Source organism: Bufo bufo, chromosome 1 (assembly GCF_905171765.1).
Source record: "Bufo bufo chromosome 1, aBufBuf1.1, whole genome shotgun sequence".
Classification (NCBI taxonomy): Eukaryota; Metazoa; Chordata; class Amphibia; order Anura; family Bufonidae; genus Bufo; species Bufo bufo.
Genome location: NC_053389.1, coordinates 58,916,305 through 58,932,637, shown reverse-complemented (window position 1 = coordinate 58,932,637; position 16,333 = coordinate 58,916,305).

Genomic DNA, 16,333 nt, shown 5'->3' with positions numbered 1-16,333 from the left:
TTAATTGAATGCTCAAAAAATGTTTTGTCTCACTCTCATTTCTTCTTGTTGCATGTTGAAACTCTACTTGAAACCTTGTTAAGATCCAACAATGTCAAATATGATTTTTTTGCCATTTTTCAAGTGGTCTTAAACTTTTGATCAGGACTGTATAATATATGGAGAAGCATTTTGTCACCATTAACCCGGAACTAATACTGACAACCAATGTCAGCAATTGAATGAAATCAAGCAGAGTCAGAATGATAGCGGGAGGGATGGTAGGAGTGGTAGTAATAATGGTCTGGAGAGCTCTGCAGTGTTTGCTACCACATGACTTGTTAACTCTGTCCTTAACGCTGCTTGTTTCAGATAAGCCTCTACCTCAGGGCCTGTCCGGAAGTCTGCTCGGGATCCTCGGGGGAGTGGTGGCAGCTCTGCTAATAATCACTGCAGCTGTGAGTGCATTTCTGGTGAGAAGGAAAAAGCAGAAACAACGATCTGACACAGACAGTGATATGTGAGTGTTACACTGTACATCAGTACATATGTGACCCTTTATCCAAAAGAATAGCATTACGCAATACAGATGTCCTGATGAGACCAGTGGACTGCTCATGCTTTGCTGAAAAACTTTTGTTTGGAGCGAAATCGATGAGGTCAAAATTGATGTAATTTTTAACCCACTCTGAGTTCTTTGTGAAGAAATTTTATCTGTTGGACAACCCCTTTAAATCCACGTGTCCTCAGTGTGATCCTAATCTTGCCATAAAAATCAATGGAACTGAAATAACTGGTGTGAACAGGGTCTACAACTGCTTGTGACTTTTTGGGTGGTTATATGACGTATTATATTTGTTACATGATTAACATTTCTTTGTAATTTGCCATATGTTCCGATTTCCTTCTGCACCTTGATTGATAGGACCAGGTGTTTCGATGTTTTTTACTGCCTGGTCCTGTCAATCAAAGTGCAGAGGGCGTGGCAGTTGCAGAGAGAGCAGAACCTCTAGGTGTAACGGCAACGCCCCTGTTGCACCTAGAGGCTCATTTGCATATAATAAAACAGAATTTTTCTCAGCAATCCGGACACATATAAACATGGGACCAACACAGATGTCTTCAGCTGCCAAGCGCACATGTAACAGGCCAGCCAGTGTCATAGGGACAAATCTGCTGCCAGATGCTGTTTCTGCACCATATCCGCACCAAAATGTGCAATTTCTAACAGTGGCTTTTGGCGCAAATTAGATGTGGTTTTGCTGCAGATCTCACCTTTTATTGAAAAGGGTGAAATACGCAGCTAAAACTGCAAACATTGACATGCTGAAGATTTAGAAATCCGTACAGTAGGTCAGTTTCCGCACGGAAACAATCTAAAAAATGTACATGAGATTTGTGTAATTGCTGGTGATGTTCTCCGCTGCAGTTTATCTGCACGAGAGTCCGTGTAGAAAAACGGCACGTATTCCGCAACGTGTGTAAGTGGCCTAATGGTTCCCAAGTATATTCCATCATATATAATCTTCTGTTCACATCTACTCTAGTTATTTCTGTTATTTGGTTCTGTTGTAAGAGCAGAACAACCAAATTACCAGAAGCATGGGGTCTGTTTTATGATGGACCTGGCTAATGTTCAGCGAATCGAAGCTGACAAAGCGGAATTCAATCCGAATTTGAGGGAAAATTTGGTTCGCAGCGAAGCCGAATTTCCTTGTGCTTCGTGGTAACGAATAAATTTTTCCTGAATGACAGTAATAAATAAAATAAAATAAATCATACTTACCTTCATCCATTTGAGTGCAGAGAAGCAGCTGTCGCCATCTTGATTGGAGATCCGGCGCAAAATCCCATGCGCGGTGACGTATGACGTCACCATGCCGGCCGACATGATGTCATCACAGGCCTCACAAGATTTTGCGCTAGATCCTCAATGAAGATTGCGACATCTGCCTCTCTGCATTGCAATCAAATGGATGAGGGTAAGTATGATTTTATAAATTTTTTAAAAAAATTTACATGTATTATTTCTGTCAGATGCCTTGGTCAACAATGAATGCGGCATCTGAGGGGTAAAATTCAACGAAGCAGCCAAATCAAATTTTCTAATACGTCGCTCATCACTAGACATGGCCATCACCCAACAGACCCCATTGTCTATAATGGGGTCCTTTGAGTTTCCATCAGGGAGCCCGACATGTGCTATTTTTACTAGTGCGCAGGGTTACAGACGTGTCCTTTTCTTCTGTATTTAACATATCCCGAGATGTGTGGCGTCGGATGAGCAACTTTAAAAAAAAGATAACCTAATTTTGTGATACTCTGGCAGGAGATGTCTATGCTATAGACTCACCTAAAGAATTATTAGGAACACCTGTTCTATTTGTCATTAATGCAATTATCTAGTCAACCAATCACATGGCAGTTGCTTCAATGCATTTAGGGGGGTGGTCCTGGTCAAGACAATGAACTCCAAACTGAATGTCAGAATGGGAAAGAAAAGTGATTTAAGCAATTTTGAGCGTGGCATGGTTGTTGGTGCCAGACGGGCCGGTCTGAGTATTTCACAATCTGCTCAGTTACTGGGATTTTCACGCACAACCATTTTAGGGTTTACAAAGAATGGTGTGAAAAGGGAAAAACATTCAGTATGCGGCAATCCTGTGGGCGAAAATGCCTTGTGGATGCTAGAGGTCAGAGGAGAATGGGCCGACTGATTCAAGCTGATAGAAGAGCAACGTTGACTGAAATAACCACTCGTTACAACCGAGGTATGCAGCAAAGCATTTGTGAAACCACAACACGCACAACCTTGAGGCGGATGGGCTACAACAGCAGAAGACCCCACCGGGTACCACTCATCTCCACTACAAATAGGAAAAAGAGGCTACAATTTGCACGAGCTCACCAAAATTGGACTGTTGAAGACTGGAAAAATGTTGCCTGGTCTGATGAGTCTCGATTTCTGTTGAGACATTCAAATGGTAGAGTCCGAATTTGGCGTAAACAGAATGAGAACATGTATCCATCCTCTGATGGCTACTTCCAGCAGGATAATGCACCATGTCACAAAGCTCGAATCATTTCACATTGGTTTCTTGAACATGACAATGAGTTCACTGTACTAAAATGGCCCCACAGTCACCAGATCTCAACCCAATAGAGCATCTTTGGGATGTGGTGGAACGGGAGCTTCATGCCCTGGATGTGCATCCCTCAAATCTCCATCAACTGCAAGATGCTATCCTATCAATATGGGCCAACATTTCTAAAGAATGCTATCAGCACCTTGTTGAATCAATACCACGTAGAATTAAGGCAGTTCTGAAGGCAAAAGGGGGTCCAACACCGTATTAGTATGGTGTTCCTAATAATTCTTTAGGTGAGTGTATGTGTCCATGTGTAAATTGCAGCCTGTTGAGGGTTTCTCTAGCATGTCTTTTAGGACATCTGTATCACTGTTGATATCTATAGCTTTTCTTCAGTTAATAGAAGTTTAAAGGCCCCAGGAAAGGATATTTTACAATCATAATTCTTTTTTTATAGGATGGATTTTTTTAAATCACATACATTTCCTTATTTCCCCTAATGTTTTCATATCCATGGCAATGATATCACACACTGAATATTACAGCATTGCAGGACTCCATACACACATTGCCCTAAGTCAACTCCAGAAATATATTCGACGTGCAGGTTTCAGGCCATCATGCAGAGACATTTAGTGGAATGTACTTGAGAAAAAATTATTCTCCCCAGCTTCCAGCATATTTCTGGCATAGAAAATGCCCCAGGAAATCAGTAATGATAAGTGTTATGTTATGTTATGTTAAGAGACAAAAATACAGACAGAAATTATATAAATCACATACAGTGTAGAGAGCGGAAAAGGAGAACAGAAAACCGGGCTACGGCGGTGTTACTAGCAAATAGTGAATAGAAAATGCTGAAATAATGCAATATGGGTGCACTGGCTGAAGATGTACTATGAGTGGTAAAACATACAGACCTGAGAGGTAAGTAGGTAGAGATAGATATTAGATAGATAGATAGATAGACAGACAGATAGTTTGAGACGGATGGATGGAAAGAGACAGACAAATGATAGATAGATAGATAGATAGATAGATAGATAGATATTAGATAGATAGATATAGATAGATAGATAGTTTGAGACGGATAGATGAATGGAAAGAGATAGATAGATAGATAGATAGATAGATAGATAGATAATGTTGGACGGATGGACAGACAGATAGATAGATAAATGTTATAGATATTAGAGAGGAGATAGATAGACAGCTAGACAGACAGTTTGAGACGGATGGATGGAAAGAAACAGACAGATGATAGGTAGATAGATAGATATATAGAGAGATAATGTTAGATGGACAGATAGACAGACAGACAGATAAATGTTTAGACAGCTGGATGAATTAGAAAGACGAATGGATTGGTTGATGGACTGGATAGATAGATAGATAGATAGATAGATAGATAGATAGATAGATAGATAGATAGATAGATAGATAGATAGATAGATAGATAGATAGATATTAGATAGATAGATATAGATAGATAGATATAGATAGATAGATAGATAGATAGATATAGATAGATAGATAATAGATAGATAGATATAGATAGATAGATATAGATAGATATAGATAGATAGATATCGATAGATAGATAGATAGATAGATAGATAGATAGATAATAGATAGATAATAGATAGATAATAGATAGATAGATAGATAGATAGATAGATAGATAGATAGATAGTTTGAGACGGATGGATGAATGGAAAGAGATAGATAGATAGATAGATAATGTTGGACGGATGGACAGACAGATAGATAGATAAATGTTATAGATATTAGAGAGGAGATAGATAGACAGCTAGACAGACAGTTTGAGACGGATGGATGGAAAGAAACAGACAGATGATAGGTAGATAGATAGATATATAGAGAGATAATGTTAGATGGACAGATAGACAGACAGACAGATAAATGTTTAGACAGCTGGATGAATTAGAAAGACGAATGGATTGGTTGATGGACTGGATAGATAGATAGATAGATAGATAGATAGATAGATAGATAGATAGATAGATAGATAGATAGATAGATAGATAATATAGACAGACAGTCAGATATACAGCACTGATAATTCAGTTAAAGGACATTATTAGAAGAGTAAAAAATGGCTCCTGCAGATGCACCTGGTGCTTCCCCAAATCCAGTATGGAGATGATAGCATTTACCCCAAAGTCTTCTGTCCTTTCAAGCTCATTAAGGTTAATTATACCGTAACTTATGATTAGACCTACAATCTGACTTGAGTTTGAGTAAATCATGGAGTTACAGTCTATCTTTATCCTGTACAAAGAACACACAGATATCCTTCTCCATGTATCCTGATATGTTGATATTTTGTTACTTTTAGGGCTGATCTCCCTCCCTCTCATAAACCAGCTCCTCCACCAAAGAAGAAATCAGAGATGAAGACACATCTAACGGCACATGATATTCAGGTATTTGGTCACACCAGTATCTAGTTCCTTTGAAATATACAAGTTAGACTAAATACTGAAGTGATCAAAGATATCCAAGATATTATCTCCAAAGAGTAGAAGAAGGAATATGAGATCTACGGGGATGGCCTGACATCCATGGCATGACCCGTTCGTTACCCTGATTACTTGATCTCAGTGTAAGATGCTCATCCATAGAGTAGACTGTGTAGGTAGAGATGACTGTAGTCAGCTCGTCTGGAAAGACGGTGTGTACAGAGCATGGACAGGTGAGGTACAATTTAATGGTCACTTGTAAAACAATGTCAAAATGATGAACATATCTCAAAATATGAGCCTCATTAGTAAAATACTTTAGGCAAGAATTGGAGCAATTGCCCATACCAAGCAATTAGATCATTGCTGAACTTACAGGGTATCTATCTATAGGTGGCACTAGACAGACAGGTCTCTTTTCCCATGGAGCATTGCCTCCAAAACTTCCCACATCAGCTGAATCTCCTCAATGAGAACCAGTGTCCCTCAAGCATTTCATCAAAGGCATTTCATCCAGCCAGCTACTATTCTGGTTTGTACTGGTGAGGCATAAGATCTGTCTAGAGAGGAAATCATGTCTAATGTCCCTAGTCATGTTTCAATGCTATTTTTATGAGCGGTCAGTAATTTTTCCCAGTGGACTATTGTGCTACCAGCTGGATCTCCTCAATGAGGAGAGACATAGGAAACTGCTCCAATTTTTATCTTCCCAAGTTTTTTGGAGTTGAAAGGAACCCCCCCCCCCCCCCAAAGAGTTTAAACTAATCTTAAATTAAGACATAACAATATATACAACCCTGTTTCCCCGAAAATAAGACAGTGTCTTATATTAATTTTTGCTCCCAAAGATTCGCTAGGTCTTATTTTCAGGGGATGTCTTTTTTTTCCATGAAGAAAAATACAGTACACATTTATTGTTGAACAAAAAAAAAGGAAATCAGGGTGGGGATCACTTAAAATGGCACAGGGGGATCAGAAGGGGGAATCAAAATGGTACAGGAGAATCAGAGGTGGGGGATTACTATAGCATTTTAGTACCCCCTTCTGATCCTCCTGTGTCATTTTGATTCCCCCCTCTGATCCCCCTGTGCCATTTTAAATGATCCCCCTCCCCACCCTGATACCCCTGTGTCATTTTGATTCCCTTCTCTGATCACCCTGTGTCATTTTAATTACCGTTTTTAGACTCCCTCCCCCATCTTCACCAGACATCCCCCACCTTCCATCAGATATTCCCCCCCTTACCTGTCACCCCGTCCCCTGTGTGTCCGTGCCAGCCAAGTTGTGAGACTCCATCAGGGCAGAGCGAGCTGCGAGCGGAAGAAGGCGGCAGCTTGTCCTGGCGGCGGCTGCGGCCAATCAGTGAGCTCCTTACATTCTGGGGTGGCTTGCTTTATAATCGGGGAGGCATTATGTCCGGCCGATGCTTTATAATCGGGGAGGCCTAATTTTCGGGGTAATGCCTTATATTACAGAGATAGGCAAAACTAGAGGTAGGTCTTATTTTTGGGGGATGTCTTATTTTCGGGGAAACAGGGAAGATATAGCATAAAAAAAAAAATACCTCATCCATTTGCTTCTGGAGAGGCCATCATGGCCATCTTGATAGAAGATACCGCAGGGTGAGATGTGATGTCACCACAACAGCGCTCAAACTGGGTACTGTGACATCATCAGTGATGATGTCACTGCGCCCGGCCAGCGCGCTGACGTCATCATGTCACTCTGCGAAATTTCGCAAGGTGTCTTCAATCAAGATGGCTGCGATGGCCTCTCTGCAAGCAAATGGATAAGGTGAGTATGTTTTTGCTTTTTTTTTTTTTGACCGATTAACCCCTGAAAGCCCACAATTTTAGCATCAGATGCCGCAATCAGTGATGAACGCGGCATTTGAGGGGTTCAATGATGGAGGGCGGCGCGATCGCCGTTCCCATTCATTGTGCCCACTAAATGCAAAAGAATATGCTTCGTGATGAAGTAATTCATCACAAATCGAATTTCTTTGTGAAATTCCCGAATCGGCATTTTGAGGACTTCGCTCATCTCTAATCTCCACATAGCAGACATGAAAGCTGCAGCAGAGAACTCATTCTGAACCTGCGCTTCTATGCGTCCTTACCCGACAGGTTGTACACTTGGACCCTGTGAAAGTTGAAGAGGAGATAATAGCACTGCCGATACAAACCTCATATTATGACATGTCAGCATCCGACAACGCCCCCTACTGTGATAAAAGGGTAAGAAATGTATATGAAGATGATTATATATACACATACACAATCATGCAAAAACTGAACTGGTTTTCACCATATCTGTCTTCTAACATAAATGTATTCTATTTTATGCCCCAAATCCCCACCAGTAGGCGATGATGGGCCACATTAAAGGGGTTATCCCATGAATAATGTAAAAAATGAAAATCAGACATCATATAGGACATGACAATCTCTTTCTAACAGACCTAGAACCAGCCCTGTACCTCACATGGATCCAGAGATCTCCACATTCATTACTCTGCTAGATTTATATCAAGCTGGCAGCTCAAGGGGTGTGTCTTTTCTGCTGCAGCTAAGGGGGTGTGTCCATGCTCTCCCTATCACAGCTCAGGAGGCGTGTCCATGCTCTCCCTATCACAGCTCAGGAGGCAGATGAAGGATGAAACTGAGCATGTGCGGCCATCTTAATGAACCGGTCAAAGAAATAAGAAATTAAGTGGCACTATACAGACACATTGTATTTAATAAATCAGTAGCTATATAAAAATTTTAATTCCATGCAGTAAAAGTATTCCGATCCAGGTGCTGGTTTGAAAACTATAGAATAGTTTTCGTGAGACAACCCCTTAAAAGGGGTGATCCAGGTTTATAAAATGGATTGACCCTCTTTAGGATAAGCTATCGTCGATATTAGATCGGTGAGGTCTGAGTCTCGCCAACCGCACCAATCAGCTGTTTGAGGGGTCTGGAGAGCTTGTGTGAGCCCTGCAACCTCTTTGGGTTTTACCCTGGTTTGTACTGCACATACCATTATATTTCTGCATTCAACACCAATGGGATAAAGCAGCAATACTAAACCAGGTGCTACAAACATTACGCTGTATACGGTACAAATGAGTGTAAAACCCAATGTAAATAGGCCATCATAAAACATAATTTTAAAATGTTCACATTTGAAATTAATGACATGTTTGTTTTAGTAACTACTTCCCCACGTAATTACAATTTGGAGCACCTATTATTATGACTCTATGACGCGCCATTCCTCTTATTCCTACAAATGAATTGCCAACAGAAGGTCCATCTGGGGGTTACCAGTTGGGGGGGTGTCCCTGCACAGTCTGACACTGGCAGCAATAATTGGACTGTGCCAGCCTGTGCAGGGACACATCTCCAAATGGTAACACTCATCTGGACCTTTATAGCTGACGGCTGGCAATACATTCATAAACTTCTAGTAGAAATAATGAAGAAATAGTGCACTGACCCAGTGGATCACTGATAAAGAGGTAATCTACTGCTATTTTATGTGATTACAAAAGCTGAACATGGTGCCCTGCTCAGCAGGAGGAAGGCTGGTCCTGCTCCCTCTGGGTTAGGAGCTGTGTAGTGTAGGGAGTTAGCAGCAAGCTGCTGAGGGGTGCGCAGCTAAGTAAGGTGCTGGAGTCGCCTGTGCGCTCTGAGGACTTCTACAAGGAGACATCCTTTCATGCTGAGAACCATTACCATCATCTAAGAAAGAAAGAAGCAAAGAATTCACAGACTGTTGAGGACCATTACAAAGGACTGGTGCAAGGACAGACAGTAAAGGTAATCGCTCGTCTATGGCAGCAGACCTTACTACTTGTGAAGAAGGTATATTGCTTCGGCGCCCCTCACACCTCTATAACAGATTGGCCATTCATTTGAGAATCTGCACCCTGCAGCCTGGGAACTGCAGTATATATTGTGAGAGACATTTTGCACTACTTTGTCGGTTTTGGGAAGTTGTTTGGATTATTAAATAGAGAGAGGGACTCTGGAGAACAACTAAAGTTATTCCTCCAAGTGACTTTGTTTATGAACTGCCAAAATTTACCCAAAGTGTAAAGTGCTTTGGACTCAATGCCCCAAAATACAGCCTGGTTACCCGGCCAAGGCCTCCACACACATCTAAGACCAAGGGCACCCCAGCCACTAGACAGCAGACCCCAATACCAGGGAGTGCCCCGAGGAGAAGAAGGGTTGTGCTCCTTTGTTCTCTGCATAATCCCAGGTAGTGTTGGAGTGTGGACACCCATCTTAAACCACCACCACTCGCCTTCTCCCGGTCCCCCTTTCCCCCCATCCCGTGGGTTGCTGCATTGGCACATCACAGAGTTGCTCCATAGTTGCTATTACAAGGGGATTGTAAGTAGTTACCAAAACAGACATGTGAGGAGAGGTGACAACTCCACTTTAAAGGAGTTCTCCGGGAATAATTTAAAATGGTCACCCGGAACCTGTCGTAGAATGAGATCAGGACTGCACTTGCAGAGCTGCTTAGGGGGGGTTGAAGGAGTGTGGCCTGACTAAACACTGTGCTCTGGCACTTGCATATACTACATATTGGCGAGTGTTCCTGTCAGGCTGCTCAGCCGATGGCATATCATAGGCAGGATCTCATGATTACCATCTACTGTAGAGCAGTGCAGTCTGTAGTGAGACCCTGTCCCCTCACCCATCCAGGCAGCTCGGCAAGCGGAGGCAGCCAGTCCTCCTCACATTTTAAGGCAGTTTGCTGGCTGCCATCTTAAATCATTCTCAGGGAACCACTTAAAATGGAAACCAAATCAAATAAACTTACAGTAACTAGCTAAACATCCGTATTCTGGTGTCAACTACCAATAATATCATCTGGCACTGGCGCCAAGTTCCAGCAATGCTGTGACATAGTATCTGCTAGAGATCCATATTTTGGGGCCCCTCCGTGTGGCTCCTGAGTCTCTGGTTGGGGTAAGTACTCGTCTATCCTGTTAGGGTATATTCACATACAGAAATTTCTGCAACTAAAACCAGTCCCATTCTTCTGGTTGGGGTTGTTTACGCAGTATGTGCATTATTTTCTGCAAGCCTCGTTCACACGAATGGGAAATTGGCAAAAAATTTCTGCAAAGTGGGACTATAATCTTATACCATCAGAGGGACACATTGATAGTCCCCTCGATGTAAGGCACACAGAGACATTTCATTATGTTCCTTTAGTGCACAGAGGAAGTACATTATGTTTCCTATATGTTCTCTTCTTGGACAATAGCCATTCCATTCATGGTCTGGATGTCTCCATCACAAGGTTCGGCCAGACAGTTCCGTTGTTGCACAAAAGGCCTAATGACCAAAGAGTCAAAACCTCTGCCTGCTGGAGAACCAGGTTCTCTCAAATAATAGCTTTTCTCTGGAATAATAAGAGCAATGAAAATATTCTGAGGGCAGACGTACTGTCAAACCTGGTACAAAATAGCATGTTTATCTCCGCCAATATGGCTACGCTTGTGTCAGAGATTGCATTTTCTTCTGTCAGCTGGAGGCTATTAGTATCACTGTTTGTCAGTGTGTAATCTCTCCTTCATGGAGCTGAGTGACACGTATTATCAGTGTGACAGCCGATAAATACGCGGTTTTCCAGATGAATACATATCTGATTCTGCAGAAATTACTGTACGTCTTCTCTTTTCTATTGGCATTCTCCTCATGGAACCACCTGACGCCTGACAATGCTCTTTAGATATTCATTTACATTTTCCGCGACATAGAAGTGGATGTCTGGTTCCAATATGATTGTGGGCAGTCAGTCACGATGATCCTGGAGGTTCCCATTATGATTTTCCTGTGCATTACCAGTCTATATAGGGAGCTGCATGAATCAAGACACCAGTGTGCTGTAGACTTGTGCCCCAAAGGTGTCAAGGACACAGCGCCACGTAGGACCTTCCAGGATCTTCATGTCAACTGGAGAGAAGTCGCAAAGAGTGTCTTTCAATCTGGAGGACTTTAAAGGTAGTGTGTCATCAGGAAATGAAATGATAAACCAGGCACAGTGCCTTTTAGGGCTAGCTAAGCAGAGCGTAATGATACCTTTCACTTAGAGACCCAATGTCTTCTGGGGTTAGCTCAGCTGAATGATGTAATGATATGATACCTATCACTTAGTGATCTGTTGCTTTATTCTGCAGAAAAGCTACTTTTAAAGCAAATGCAAATAAGCAGGTAAGTGCACCAAGGGCGGGCCCAAGCCACTCAGTGCACCCTTGCTCCTCCTGCTTCCTTTGCCAGACCCTCCTTCTCTTCTTTGATTGACAGGGCCATGTGAGATGACTATGCAGGAACTTGGCTCAATCAAGAAGGAAAGGGATTGGCTGGCAGAGGAAGGGGCAAGCAGTGATGGCCAGTTCGCCGTGTTCGCCTGCGAATACATGCGGGCTGCCATCTTGACGCACAAGTCCGGCGATGCACAGGTAAGCCCTTACCTTTGCCTGCGACGCGAGCCGGTCTGAAACAAATGCGCTCACCGGGAGCAGGCAGTTCCGAGAACAGCCGCCGGGGGCCTTCATCGGGCTGTTCTCGGAACTTCCTGCTCCCGCTGACCGCATTTGATTTCAGACCGGCTCGCGGCACAGGCACAGGTAAGGGCTTACCTGTGCATTGCCAGACTTGTGCGTCAAGATGGCAGCCCGCATGTGTTCGCAGGCGAACACTGCGAACTGGCCATCACTGGGGGAAAGGGAGCACAGAGTGGCTTGGGCCCACCCTTGGTGCACTTACCTGCTCATTTGCATATGGATTAAAAGTAGTTTTTCTGCAGAATAAAGCAACACTAAGTGATAGATATCATATCATTACATCATTCAGCTGACCTAGCCCCAGAAGACATTGTACCTGGTTTATCAGTACGTTTCCTGGTGACAGACCCCATTTAATTACAGGGACAAATGGGCACTGTGTAATACTTAAAGGAGTTGTCCAGTTTCGGCAAGAAACGACACTGGGAGATGAGATGCAATAAAGATCTCAGCAGTTCTTATCTAGCCAATTCATCACTCTGATTCTCCCGTCCGGCCTCTGTTTAACCAGCTGCAGCATTGCCTCAACACATGACCACTGCAGCCAGTCTTTAGCCTCAGGGCTGCATCGAAGAGAGTATACTGAGAAGGGTGGGATTCAGGAAAAAGAGCTAGCAAAAGGGGATCCTGTGGATGTATTACAGGCAACAAAAGGTGTCAACAAGGAGGATGTCAAAAGTTGTTCTGACAAACCAGCAGTCAAGCAGGTTGCACCCATATACAATGCTGGTGCTCCAACTAAGGTGTCCAAACACACAACTCGTCGTTCCTTAGCGGATGGCCTATAACAGCAGATAACCTGTTAAAGTGCCATTGCTCTCGTAGGGTATGTCCATAGGGTCAGGTTTCCTGATGCCGTTTTGGAAGCCAAAATCAGGAGTGAATTTAAAAAAGAGGTATCTGTCCTTTATACTTTCTTTCCAGTTATGATCTACTCCTTGTTTCCTGATGCAGCCAGTTTTCAAAGCCAAAATCAGAACGTGTGTCCTTATCTTAAGGGAAACAGAAAGGCAAGACATTAATGGGAAAAGACTGCCAACATTGGATCAGAACAGTGTAAAAATATTGCCTGGGTCAGATGAATCCAGATTTCTGTTGCACCATGCTGATGGTGGGTTAAGAATTCAACACAAGCGGCAAGAATCAATGAACCTTTCCTGTCAAATGTCAACAGTTCAGGTTGGTGAAGGTGGAGTAATAGTGTGGAGAAGGTTTTCTTGACACACCCTGGGTCCTCTGATACCTGTGGATGGACAATTGGACAGTAGGGCTTAGCTAAGCATTGTGATCAACCAAGTTTGTACCTTCATCACAGTTGTTTACCCTATGGCAGAAAGACACTTTCAGCAGGACATTGTACCATGCCACAAGGCAGGGGCGGACACAGACAGCAGAGGGCCCCTGTGCAAAGAATGTGCCTGCTCCCCCCCCCCCAAGCCAAATTTGCAACCTAACCTATTCCGTCCTAACATTACTTAGAGCAATACAAAACATACAGGGTAAGGCTATTTTCACACCTGCGACACTACGCTCCGGCCACCTGATCCGGCTGACAATGCAAGGAATTGGCCGAACACAAACCACAGCATGCGGTACCGCTGATTCTCTGCATTTTTGCCAGATTGTGGCCGGATCTCTGCCGTACCCAATTATAGTCAATTGGGCTGGTGGGAATTCTGTCTGCATCCAGCAGTGCAGGTCCAGTGAATTCCAGCAGGCTGTTCTCAACTGGAACAGCCTACCAGAATCACTAACACAGATGTGAAAGTAGCCTAGTACAGGTACACATACCTCGTACATCCAGTGATGTCTACTTTGATGTAGATGTTCTCTGTCCTCATCTTCTCCTTTCAGACCAGACCGCCATGATGATTTTTCAGCCATCTCTTCTCTCTGCAGAGTTTGAAATGCAGACATCTTAGTTTCCTACTTTTCTATCATCCTCCCACCTTCTGAACACCCCATCCTGCCACCCCCAATACTGTGCCCACTGTCCTCCCTATACAGGTTACACACAGATAGTTCCCCTTCAATAAATAACTGTGCCCAGGAAACAGTGTGAACATAATGTTCCCCAAAAATAATTGTGCTAAGCTGATATCGTGCCAGGGTGCCCCCCCCAGTAACAGTGCTTCCCAAAGTCCCACCAATAGAAATAATTATCTATCAGACAGCACATAGTAATAATAGTGCCTCTACAGTAATAAAATCCCACTGTGTCCCAGAAGTAATAATGCTCCCATAGTGCTCATACTAGTATTCAAGTTCCGCATAGTCCCTCAACTGTAATAAAGCCCACCATAATGCCCGAGGTAGTAATAATTCTCTTTATAATGTGTTACAGTAAAAATAAAAGTGCCCTGTTGTGTGGCAGTATAAAAAAACCTCCTCTTAGTGCCCCCTGTAGAGCCAATGTCCCCATAGTACCCTCATATTGTGTGCCAATTCCCCTTATGGTGTGCCTAAAAAACCTTTTAGTGCCCCCAGTTCAGACAAGGTCCCCATAGTGCCCTATAATTTGCACCAGTATAAAATACTCCTATATCGTGCCCCAATAGTGCGCCTCCCCTCATCCCCATGGTGCCTGACAATGTGGCATAATAAAATGCCCCATAATGTGTGCCAGTATAATCTCCCTATATAATGACCCCAATAGTGCTCCTCTCCTCCCTTCTCCATAGTGCCCCCCATGTGGGCCAGTATATAAGATAGGGTCCCCAGTAGATGCCCCCATAGTGCTCCCCCTTCTCTATAGTGCCCCCCATGTCTGCTAGTATATAAGATAGGGCCCTCAAAGTGCTCCTCCCCTCCATTGTGCCCCCCATGTCTGCCAGTATATAATATAGGGCCCCAGAAGATGCCCCCATAGTGCTCCTTTCCCCCCTTCTCCAAAGTGCCCCCTATGTGTGCCAGTATATAAGATAGGGCCCCCATATTTCTCCGCACCCCCCTTTATAGTGCCCCCCATGTGTACCAGTATGTAAAAGTTATTTTGCATATTACAGTATATAAAATAGGCATATGTCACTTGCTCAGATAGGCCCCCATATCTGTTGCTCAGGACCCCCCCTATCAGATGCCCATTCACGCCCCCATATAAGTTGCACAGACCCCCCCCCCATATGCCAGTTGACCAGGACCCCCACATATCAGTTACTCAGGAGGAAACCCCCCCAATATGAGTTGTTTATTTATTCAGCCCCCCCCATATGTCAGTTGCCCAGGACACCCCCCATATCAGTTACTCAGGAGGACCCCCCCAATATCAGTTGTTTATTTATTCAGCCCCCCCCCCATATGTCAGTTGCTCAGCCCCCCCAATATCAGTTATTATTTATTCAGCCAGGAGCCTCTTCCCCATATGTCAGTTGCTAAACCCCCCCATTATCAGTTATTTATTTAGTCCCCCATATGTCAGTTGCTTAGCCCCCCCAATATTAGTAATTTATTTATGCAGCCCCCGCCCCAATATCAGTTATTTATTTATTCTGCCGTCCCCCCATATGTCAGTGACTCAGCCCCCCCTATATGCTCATTCAGCCCCCCCCCCTTGCTCATTCAGGAGTCGGACCCCCAGAGTCAGGCACCCCCATATGCTTATTTCAGGCCCCCTATGATGTGACAGACCCCAGGGCCCCATGATATCAGACCTCAGATCAGACTAAAATAAATAATTAAAACTTACCTCTCCTGCTCTCCCTGTCCTGTCTCCAACAGCCCGCGCTGCACACGTGACCTGACTGCGTACAGCATCAGGTCATAGTGCGTGCTGTACGCAGTCGGGCTGGAGGAGACTAGCGCCGCAGGGGTAAGTAAGCAAGCGCCGATCTCTTGCATACTAGTGAGCGCTTCCAGAAGCGCTCACTAGTATGAATGGGCCCCCTCACACGCCGGGCCCCTGTGCAGCTGAACCGGCGATATGTCCGCCCCTGCCACAAGGGTTGTATAGTCATAATTTAGTCCCAAGAAAATTACATAGAGTTTTCCTTGCTTTCCTGATCTTCGTAGTCCCCAAATTTTAAACTTTAAGAGTATCTCTGGGACGAGGTAGAACAGGTTGTTCTGAGCATGTCAGTACCTCCATCTGATCCTCAACTGCAAGAAACCATTGTGACGCATTAGCCAATATTCCTGCAGAGCTATTGCAAGTGGAATCAATGTCATGATGAATTTCTGCAACTCTGAAGGACAAAGGAGGTCCAATGCGC